The 8,241-nt window shown below is 41.9% G+C and overlaps 2 non-coding genes across 2 annotated transcripts; both read right to left on the bottom strand.

Moving 5' to 3' along the window:
• Positions 1-2,682: 2,682 nt before the first annotated feature.
• trnar-acg lies at positions 2,683-2,755 on the bottom strand. The gene has a single exon. It is a non-coding gene; the product is annotated as a tRNA-Arg (tRNA).
• Positions 2,756-7,805: 5,050 nt separating this feature from the next.
• trnae-uuc lies at positions 7,806-7,877 on the bottom strand. Its single transcript has one exon. It is a non-coding gene; the product is annotated as a tRNA-Glu (tRNA).
• Between the last annotated feature and the right edge of the window lie 364 nt (positions 7,878-8,241).

The raw sequence follows: 8,241 nt of genomic DNA, 5'->3' as shown, positions 1-8,241 counted from the left end.
ACACATACTTAAAATACACATCACAGACAAATCTTTAAATGTTGACATTATGCCTGTTGGATTTAAAAGCTACATCTTTTTTCTCAGAGATGTTGGGGAATGTCCAGATGAAATCCGTCTAAAATGTGTTTAAAGTGAGAACAGCCAGAAGCACTGAAAGGTATACAGTATCATTCCCAGCTTGATTTCAGTCAATTAAATAAAGTATTGAGCCAGCCAGGAGTTGAACCTAGAATCTTCTGATCCGTAGTCAGACACGTTATCCATTGCGCCACTGGCCCCACGTCTAAGCTGAAGTCAGGTCACAGCTAGACCAGTGTACACAGTCATAGCGTTTCTCAACAACAAGGTTCCTTGGTTTTCTGTTTCAGATGCATATCTTAATTTGATCCTCCTGTTGTTGCATGAATTTTACTGCAGAGCAAGAAATGCAGCCATGAAGTGTATTCAACGTTTAAAAACGTTATATAATATGAATCTACATAACATGTCACATTTCCTGTTGCTGAGTGAATATTGTTGTGTTGTGTGAAAGTACTGCATCTGTTGTTACACAAGTGCGTACCTAATGACAAGTTATTCTTTCCCATACCGGGAGTTGAACACGGGCCACCTGGGTGAAAACCAGGAATCCTAACCGCTAGACCATATGGGAAGACACATACTTAAAATACACATCACAGACAAATCTTTAAATGTTGACATTATGCCTGTTTGATTTAAAAGCTACATCTTTTTTTAATACAGTATCATTCCCTGCTTGATTTCAGTCAATTAAACAAAGTATTGAGACAGCCAGGAGTCGAACCTAGAATCTTCTGATCCGTAGTCAGACACGTTATCCATTGCGCTAGTGGCACCACGTCTAAGCTGAAGTCAGGTCACAGCTAGACCAGTGTACACAGTCATAGCGTTTCTCAACAACAAGGTTCCTTGGTTTTCTGTTTCAGATGCATATGTTAATTTGATCCTCCTGTTGTTGCATGAATTTTACTGCAGAGCAAGAAATGCAGCCATGAAGTGTATTCAACGTTTAAAAAACGTTATATAATATGAATCTACATAACATGTCACAGTTCCTGTTGCTGAGTGAATATTGTTGTGTTGTGTGAAAGTACTGCATCTGTTGTTACACAAGTGCGTACCTAATGACAAGTTATTCTTTCCCATACCGGGAGTTGAACCCGGGCCACCTGGGTGAAAAGCAGGAATCCTAACAGCTAGACCATATGGGAAGACACATACATAAAATACACATCACAGGCAAATCTTTAAATGTTGACATCATGCCTGTTGGATTCAAAAACTACATCTTTTTTCTCAGAGATGTTGGGGAATGTCCAGATGAAATCCATCTAAAATGTGTTTAAAGTGAGAACAGCCAGAAGCACTGAAAGGTATACAGTATCATTCCCAGCTTGATTTCAGTCAATTAAATAAAGTATTAAGCCAGCCAGCAGTCGAACCTAGAATCTTCTGATCCGTAGTCAGACACGTTATCCATTGCGCCACTGGCCCCACATCTAAGCTGAAGTCAGGTCATAGCTAGACCAGTGTACACAGTCATAGCGTCTCTCAACAACAAGGTTCCTTGGTTTTCTGTTTCAGATGCATATCTTAATTTGATCCTCCTGTTGTTGCATGAATTTTACTGCAGAGCAAGAAATGCAGCCATGAAGTGTATTCAACGTTTAAAAAACGTTATATAATATGAATCTACATAACATGTCACATTTCCTGTTGCTGAGTGAATATTGTTGTGTTGTGTGAAAGTACTGCATCTCTTGTTACACAAGTGCGTACCTAATGACAAGTTATTCTTTCCCATACCGGAAGTTGAACACGGGCCACCTGGGTGAAAACCAGGAATCCTAACCGCTAGACCATATGGGAAGACACATACTTAAAATACACATCACAGACAAATCTTTAAATGTTGACATTATGTCTGTTTGATTTAAAAGCTACATCTTTTTTTAATACAGTATCATTCCCTGCTTGATTTCAGTCAATTAAACAAAGTATTGAGCCAGCCAGGAGTCGACCTAGAATCTTCTGATCCGTATTCAGACACGTTATCCATTGCGCCACTGGCCCCACGTCTAAGCTGAAGTCAGGTCACAGCTAGACCAGTGTACACAGTCATGGCGTCTGTCAACAACAAGGTTCCTTTTTTTTCTGTTTCAGATGCATATCTTAATTTGATCCTCCTGTTGTTGCATGAATTTTACTGCAGAGCAAGAAATGCAGCCATGAAGTGTATTCAACGTTTAAAAAGCCTTATGTAATTTGAATCTACATAACATGTCACATTTCCTGTTGCTGAGTGAATATTGTTGTGTTGTGTGAAAGTACTGCATCTGTTGTTACACAAGTGCGTACCTAATGACAAGTTATTCTTTCCCATACCGGGAGTTGAACCCGGGCCACCTAGGTGAAAACCAGGAATCCTAACCGCTAGACCATATGGGAAGACACATTCTTAAAATACATATCACAGACAAATCTTTAAATGTTGACATTATGCCTGTTGGATTCAAAAACTACATTTTTTTTCTCAGAGATGTTGGGGAATGTCCAGATGAAATCCGTCTAAAATGTGTTTGAAGTGAGAACAGCCAGAAGCACTGAAAGGTATACAGTATCATTCCCAGCTTGATTTCAGTCAATTAAATAAAGTATTGAGCCAGCCAGGAGTCGAACCTAGAATCTTCTGATCCGTAGTCAGACACGTTATCCATTGCGCCACTGGCCCCACGTCTAAGCTGAAGTCAGGTCACAGATAGACCAGTGTACACAGTCATAGCGTTTCTCAACAACAAGGTTCCTTGGTTTTCTGTTTCAGATGCATATGTTAATTTGATCCTCCTGTTGTTGCATGAATTTTACTGCAGAGCAAGAAATGCAGCCATGAAGTGTATTCAACGTTTAAAAAACGTTATATAATATGAATCTACATAACATGTCACATTTCCTGTTGCTGAGTGAATATTGTTGTGTTGTGTGAAAGTACTGCATCTGTTGTTACACAAGTGCGTACCTAATGACAAGTTATTCTTTCCCATACCGGGAGTTGAACCCAGGCCACCTGGGTGAAAACCAGGAATCCTAACCGCTAGACCATATGGGAAGACACATACTTAAAATACACATCACAGACAAATCTTTAAATGTTGACATTATGCCTGTTGGATTCAAAAACTACATCTTTTTTCTCAGAGATGTTGGGGAATGTCCAGATGAAATCCGTCTAAAATGTGTTTAAAGTGAGAACAGCCAGAAGCACTGAAAGGTATACAGTATCATTCCCAGCTTGATTTCAGTCAATTAAACAAAGTATTGAGCCAGCCAGGAGTCGAACCTAGAATCTTCTGATCCGTAGTCAGACACGTTATCCATTCAAATCAAATCAAATCAAATTTTATTTGTCACATACACATGGTTAGCAGATGTTAATGAGAGTGTAGCGAAATGCTTGTGCTTCTAGTTCCGACAATGCAGTGATAACCAACAAGTAATCTAACTAACAATTCCAAAACTACTGTCTTATACACAGTGTAAGGGGATAAGGAACATGTACATAAGGATATATGAATGAGTGATGGTACAGAGCAGCATACAGTAGATGGTATCGAGTAAAGTATATACATATGAGATGAGTGTGTAGACAAAGTAAACAAAGTGGCATAGTTAAAGTGGCTAGTAATACATGTGTTACATAAGGATGCAGTCGATGATGTAGAGTACAGTATATACATATGCATATGAGATGAATAATGTAGGGTAAATAACATTATATAAGGTAGCATAGTTTAAAGTGGCTAGTGATATATTTACATCATTTCCCATCAATTCCCATTATTAAAATGGCTGGAGTAGGGTCAGTATCAATGACAGTGTGTTGGCAGCAGCCACTCAATGTTAGTGGTGGCTGTTTAACAGTCTGATGGCCTTGAGATAGAAGCTGTTTTTCAGTCTCTCGGTCCCAGCTTTGATGCACCTGTACTGACCTCGCCTTCTGGATGATAGCGGGGTGAACAGGCAGTGGTTCGGGTGGTTGATGTCCTTGATGATCTTTAGGGCCTTCCTGTAACAACGGGTGGTGTAGGTGTCCTGGAGGGCAGGTAGTTTGCCCCCGGTGATGCGTTGTGCAGTCCTCACTACCCTCTGGAGAGCCTTACGGTTGAGGCGGAGCAGTTGCCGTACCAGGCGGTGATACAGCCCGCCAGGATGCTCTCGATTGTGCATCTGTAGAAGTTTGTGAGTGCTTTTGGTGACAAGCCAAATTTCTTCAGCCTCCTGAGGTTGAATAGCGCTGCTGCGCCTTCTTCACGACGCTGTCAGTGTGAGTGGACCAATTCAGTTTGTCTGTGATGTGTATGCCGAGGAACTTAAAACTAGCTACCCTCTCCACTACTGTTCCATCGATGTGGATAGGGGGTGTTCCCTCTGCTGTTTCCTGAAGTCCACAATCATCTCCTTAGTTTTGTTGACGTTGAGTGTGAGGTTATTTTCCTGACACCACACTCCGAGGGCCCTCACCTCCTCCCTGTAGGCCGTCTCGTCGTTGTTGGTAATCAAGCCTACCACTGTTGTGTCGTCCGCAAACTTGATGATTGAGTTGGAGCGTGCGTGGCCACGCAGTCGTGGGTGAACAGGGAGTACAGGAGAGGGCTCAGAACGCACCCTTGTGGGGCCCCCGTGTTCAGGATCAGCGGGAGGAGATGTTGTGCCTACCCTCACTGGCACCACGTCTAAGCTGAAGTCAGGTCACAGCTAGACAAATGTACACAGTCATAGCGTCTGTCAACAACAAGGTTCCTTGGTTTTCTGTTTCAGATGCATATCTTAATTTGATCCTCCTGTTGTTGCATGAATTTTACTGCAGAGCAAGAAATGCAACCATGAAGTGTATTTAACGTTTAAAAAGCCTTGTATAATTTGAATCTACATAACATGTCACATTTCCTGAGCGAATATTGTTGTGTTGTGAGAAACTGCTGCATCTGTTGTCACACAAGTGCGTACCTAACGACAAGATATTCTTTCCCATTCCGGGAGTTGAACCCGGACCACCTGGGTGAAAACCAGGAATCCTAACCACTAGACCATATGGGAAGACACATACTTAAAATACACATCACAGACAAATCTTTAAATGTTGACATTATGCCTGTTTGATTTAAAAGCTACATCTTTTTTTAATACAGTATCATTCCCTGCTTGATTTCAGTCAATTAAACAAAGTATTGAGCCAGCCAGGAGTCGAACCTAGAATCTTCTGATCCATAGTCAGACACGTTATCCATTCAAATCAAATCAAATCAAATTTTATTTGTCACATACACATGGTTAGCAGATGTTAATGAGAGTGTAGCGAAATGCTTGTGCTTCTAGTTCCGACAATGCAGTGATAACCAACAAGTAATCGAACTAACAATTCCAAAACTACTGTCTTATACACAGTGTAAGGGGATAAGAACATGTACATAAGGATATATGAATGAGTGATGGTACAGAGCAGCATACAGTAGATGGTATCGAGTACAGTATATACATATGAGATGAGTGTGTAGACAAAGTAAACAAAGTGGCATAGTTAAAGTGGCTAGTGATACATGTGTTACATAAGGATGCAGTCGATGATGTAGAGTACAGTATATACATATGCATATGAGATGAATAATGTAGGGTAAGTAACATTATATAAGGTAGCATTGTTTAAAGTGGCTAGTGATATATTTACATCATTTCCCATCAATTCCCATTATTAAAATGGCTGGAGTTGGGTCAGTGTCAATGACAGTGTGTTGGCAGCAGCCACTCAATGTTAGTGGTGGCTGTTTAACAGTCTGATGGCCTTGAGATAGAAGCTGTTTTTCAGTCTCTCGGTCCCAGCTTTGATGCACCTGTACTGACCTCGCCTTCTGGATGATAGCGGGGTGAACAGGCAGTGGTTCGGGTGGTTGATGTCCTTGATGATCTTTATGGCCTTCCTGTAACAACGGGTGGTGTAGGTGTCCTGGAGGGCAGGTAGTTTGCCCCGGTGATGCGTTGTGCAGTCCTCACTACCCTCTGGAGAGCCTTACGGTTGAGGGGGCGGGCAGTTGCCGTACCAGGCGGTGATACAGCCCGCCAGGATGCTCTCGATTGTGCATCTGTAGAAGTTTGTGAGTGCTTTTGGTGACAAGCCAAATTTCTTCAGCCTCCTGAGGTTGAATAGGCGCTGCTGCGCCTTCTTCACGGCAGCTGTCAGTGTGAGTGGACCAATTCAGTTTGTCTGTGATGTGTATGCCGAAGAACTTAAAACTAGCTACCCTCTCCACTACTGTTCCATCGATGTGGATAGGGGTGTTCCTCTGCTGTTTCCTGAAGTCCACAATCATCTCCTTAGTTTTGTTGACGTTGAGTGTGAGGTTATTTTCCTGACACCACACTCCGAGGGCCCTCACCTCCTCCCTGTAGGCCGTCTCGTCGTTGTTGGTAATCAAGCCTACCACTGTTGTGTCGTCCACTTACTTGATGATTGAGTTGGAGCGTGCTTGGCCACGCAGTCGTGGGTGAACAGGGAGTACAGGAGAGGGCTCAGAAGCACCTTTGTGGGGCCCCGTGTTGAGGATCAGCGGGGAGGAGATGTTGTTGCCTACCCTCACTGGCACCACGTCTAAGCTGAAGTCAGGTCACAGCTAGACAAATGTACACAGTCAAAAGCGTCTGTCAACAACAAGGTTCCTTGGTTTTCTGTTTCAGATGCATATCTTAATTTGATCCTCCTGTTGTTGCATGAATTTTACTGCAGAGCAAGAAATGCAACCATGAAGTGTATTTAACGTTTAAAAAGCCTTGTATAATTTGAATCTACATAACATGTCACATTTCCTGAGCGAATATTGTTGTGTTGTGAGAAACTGCTGCATCTGTTGTTACACAAGTGCGTACCTAACGACAAGATATTCTTTCCCATACCGGGAGTTGAACCCAGGCAACCTGGGTGAAAACCAGGAATCCTAACTGCTAGACGATATGGGAAGACACATACTTAAAATACACATCACAGACAAATCTTTAAATGTTGACATTATGCCTGTTGGATTTAAAAGCATCTGTTGTTACACAAGTGGATACCCTACAAAAATATATTCTTTCCCATACCGGGAGTTGAACCCAGGCCACCTGGGTGAAAACCAGGAATCATAAGCGCTAGACCATATGGGCAGATACATACTTAAAATACACATCCCAGACAAATCTTTAAATGTTGACATCATGCCTATTGGATTTAAAAGCTACATCTTTTTTTTCTCAGAGATGTTGGGGAATGTCCACATGAAATCCGTCTAAAATGTGTTTGAAGTGAGAACAGCCAGAAGCACTGAAAGGTATACAGTATCATTCCCAGCTTGATTTCAGTCTATTAAACAAAGTATTGAGCCAGCCAGGAGTCAAAACTAGAATCTTCTGATCCATAGTCAGAAACATTATCCATTGCGCCACTGGCCCCACATCTAAGCTGAAGTCAGGTCACAGCTAGACCAGTGTACACAGTCATAGTGTCTCTCAACAACAAGGTTCCTTTTTTTTCTGTTTCAGATGCATATCTTAATTTGATCCTCCTGTTGTTGCATGAATTTTACTGCAGAGCAAGAAATGCAGCCATGAAGTGTATTCAACGTTTAAAAAGCCTTATATAATTTGAATCTACATAACAAGTCACATTTCCTGTTGCTGAGGGAATATTGTTGTGTTGTGAGAAACTGCTGCATCTGTTGATACACAAGTGGGTACCTAACGAAAAAATGTATTCTTTCCCATACCGGGAGTTGAACCCGGGCCACCTGGGTGAAAACCAGGAATCCTAACCGCTAGACCATATGGGAAGACACATAGTTAATACACACATCACAGACAAATCTTTAAATGTTGACATCATGCCTGTTGGATTTAAAAACTAAATCTTTTTTTCTCAGAGATGTCGGGGAATGTCCAGATGAAATCCGTCTAAAATGTGTTTGAAGTGAGAACAGCCAGAAGCACTGAAAGGTTTACAGTATCATTCCCAGCTTGATTTCAGTCAATTAAATAAAGTATTGAGCCAGCCAGGAGTAAAACCTAGAATCTTCTGATCCGTAGTCAGACACGTTATCCATTTCGCCACTGGCCCAACGTCTAAGCTGAAGTCAGGTCACAGCTAGACCAGTGTTCACAGTCATGGCGTCTGTCAACAACAAGGTTCCTTGGTTT

Source organism: Oncorhynchus gorbuscha, unplaced genomic scaffold (assembly GCF_021184085.1).
Source record: "Oncorhynchus gorbuscha isolate QuinsamMale2020 ecotype Even-year unplaced genomic scaffold, OgorEven_v1.0 Un_scaffold_9506, whole genome shotgun sequence".
NCBI lineage: Eukaryota > Metazoa > Chordata > Actinopteri > Salmoniformes > Salmonidae > Oncorhynchus > Oncorhynchus gorbuscha.
Note: the sequence above shows the minus strand (reverse complement) of the source record. Positions and strands in the feature narration are given on the sequence as shown.